At 34.1% G+C, this 3,030-nt stretch overlaps 1 long non-coding RNA gene across 2 annotated transcripts; it reads left to right on the top strand.

Annotated features, from left to right (window-relative positions):
* Positions 1–1,381: 1,381 nt before the first annotated feature.
* LOC107550928 (uncharacterized) lies at positions 1,382–1,953 on the top strand. 2 transcript variants are annotated; one of them, XR_001604712.1, is made up of 3 exons: positions 1,382–1,398; positions 1,670–1,786; positions 1,874–1,953. It is a non-coding gene; the product is annotated as an uncharacterized lncRNA (long non-coding RNA). The 2 variants fall into 2 exon arrangements; XR_001604713.1 differs by lacking the exon at positions 1,382–1,398 and adding an exon at positions 1,436–1,450.
* The last annotated feature ends 1,077 nt before the right edge of the window (positions 1,954–3,030 follow it).

The raw sequence follows: 3,030 nt of genomic DNA, 5'->3' as shown, positions 1-3,030 counted from the left end.
TTATTATTATTATTATTATTATTATTATTATCATCATCATCATTAAATACTGTTATTCAGCAAGGATGAATTCAATTAAAATGACAGTAAAAAAATAATTAAAATGTAACAAAGATTTCTATTCCAAATAAATTATGTTTTCTTAAACTTGTTCTTCATCAAAGAATCCTGAAGAAAATCATGCTTTCGATCATGGTTTTATCATCTACATATTAGAATGATTTCTGAAGGATCATGTGACACTGAAGACTAGAGTAATGATGCTGAAAATTCAGCTTCACAATCACAGGAATAAATTATGCTAATATTTATTAATGTATATGCAATTGTTGTTAATAATAATATAACACCCGAGTGACATGCTACTTTCTCTATTTTATCCAATCAATGAGCAAAATATTTTTTTTTCAAGAAAGATTTTCTTTTAATTAAAGAAAAAAAGAGTCTATGAAATACTGCACTGTCATAGGGAGCCAGTCTATAAAAGTAAATATCTAGCAAGTGATTGTGGAAAAGCAAGGAGCATTTACCTGCTTTAGACAGAAAGATAAAATACAGAAGGAAAAAGTCAGTGCATAAGTGCTTGACATGTGAATCAGAAGTCAATAGTTTCATTTTAAAACACAAGTCGGTAATTTTTAGAGTGATCACACCCTCTGACCCCTAGACTGACACTTGATCTGAAAGATTATGATTTAACCCTTGACCAAAACTAAAGATACTAATGTCAACCTACAAACAGAAAGAGAGATTACTAGGGGGGGAAAAACTGGATTACAGAAAAAGTAATTAGCTGTTATAGTAGTTTATAAAATAAAATCACACCTTTTAAACAGTCTTTTAGCCTTCAAAGGCTGTATATGTTTTTTGTTTGTTTTTATATGCATATACTTGATTAAAACTGACACATGTTATGGCATGCTGTTTTAAGCTAAATGTTAAAGCTTCAGGCAAAATATTTTAATTTTTTTTGTAAATGAGAGAATAATTTGAAAACAAAAAGTGTATAAACATAAAGCACATACCTGCCACCCCATTAATTAATCCATTAAATACCAAAATGATAAAAGGTCAGACTTCTTCATGAAATAAATACATCTCGACAATAAATAAATAAATAAATAGACCCGCATATAACAAAAAAGTAATAATTTAACACAGTTATTTAAAAATGAAGTATTAAAAAAAAATAAACGCTAATTTAATAAAGTTATTTTAAAAATTAAGTATTTAAAAAAAATGCTGTAGAATGAACTTTCCTCAGGCAACAAACCTGATCAGAAGTCCTGGAGCGCCCTCTAGTGTCTGATGAAGCGCGTCACGCGCTCAGGAAAAACACCTGAAGTTCATCATCAACCGATCCAATTCATCAGCTTCTGCGTGCAGTGTTTTTCCTCTGTAAGTCATAGCCCCGGGGCCCAGTGCGGTCTTAATGCGGCCCTGTTTACAGGTGTGCGTCCATGTGAATGGCACAGTTTATATTACTGTTCAATCCTTGCTGCAGGTGGCTGATATACTGATCTTGCCTGCACAGTGCTGATTATTTTATCAGGCAAAGGAATATTAAGCACCCCTTTGTAAACAAACATTTATGAGTGGGGCCGAGCTGACTGGTTTGTGAAGAAAAGTTGCAGAAAGATTCTCTTCTCACACCGTTTCACCTCAACAGAGTTCATGCTGACTGAAATGACAAGCTGTTTTATCGAAAATGACTCTGTAGCTTCAATCAGTCTGTCTGAATTATCCAGCTCATCATCGGTGTCTGATAGAGCATGTGTTCACTGGGGTAAGATCATTTCTGTCCTGTACAACGAGCCTTTGCAATTGCCTGAATTGTTGTAGTCGCTTTTACTTGCTCTTTCTTTCCTGAAAGGTTGTGTGCTCAGTGGCTCTGAGACCACAGCTGTCTTTCAAGCAGAAAATGACCTTCTGGAGAACCAGTTTTTCATCAAAACGGTAACCTAGATTTGGGCCTTCATAGTCCATCCCAACATAAACTGTTAATATTTACTCACCTTCCTGCTGTTACAAACTCGTATGACTTTTTTTTTTCTTCTCCGTGGCTTATGTTATTCAGCTTTCCTTCCAGCTAGCTGTTAATCGTTGTTAGTGGACCATTAATTTAATGATTTGAACTTGAGTACGGGATTTGTGAACGAAGCATCGCTTCATCCGATTCATTGAGTCAATTCTTTTCATTCATGAATCGAGCATTGCTCATCAACATGCAAAGCAAGCCATGTTAGTCTTATTTGATTGGATTTATTCACCTTATCTTTTTTTTTTTTTTAGTTGTATATTATTTTTATCGTGGGCAAAAATCTTGAAATAATTTGCCTAAGCGATTTAAAAAAACTGTAATGTGTCAGGGCCTGGAGCTACTTTACAGTCATTTATAAAACTTGTATGATGATTTATTATTTAGCTATCTCTCCAGTAGCTGTTAATATTTGTGACTGCATCGTTGATTTAATTTTTAGAAATGGAGTACTGGATTTGTGAAGGAATCATTGTATCATTCGATTCATTGAATCAATCTTGTCAGTCAATTCTTTTCATTCATGAATCGAACATTGCTCATCAACATGCAAAGGCAGCCATGTTTGTCATTCAGTCATTTATTCAAGGCTTGAAATAATGTGCGGAAGTGATTAAAAACTGTAATGCATCAGAGTCAATGCGTTTTATCATTTTGTAGTATACATTCTCTCTCATTATAGAGAGAGACAGGATATTTGTGAAGTTCACCTTTTGTGGTTATGGGTCATTTACGTTTTGGTTCATGAAGGTGACTTTTTTTTTTTTTTTTTTATTTAATACCTTTTTATGCTTTTTAGTTTTTCTCTGTTTCTGAGCATAATTGAGTCAAGCCCGTCTGTCACAGGACAGAACACAGTCTAATAGAGCTGATTTGACTCCTAACTCAGTTTTGAGCTCATGTGTAGTTCTGTGTTTGGTCTCTGTGTGTCAGTAGTGTGTGATAGTGTTTGAGCAGCTGCAGCATCAGTTCATCACTGTGACTCTGACTGA

Source organism: Sinocyclocheilus grahami, unplaced genomic scaffold, assembly GCF_001515645.1.
Source record: "Sinocyclocheilus grahami isolate Dianchi unplaced genomic scaffold, SAMN03320097.WGS_v1.1 scaffold410.1, whole genome shotgun sequence".
Lineage (NCBI taxonomy): Eukaryota > Metazoa > Chordata > Actinopteri > Cypriniformes > Cyprinidae > Sinocyclocheilus > Sinocyclocheilus grahami.
The sequence above is the reverse complement of the archived record's forward strand: the minus strand, read 5'-3'. Positions and strand labels throughout refer to the sequence as shown.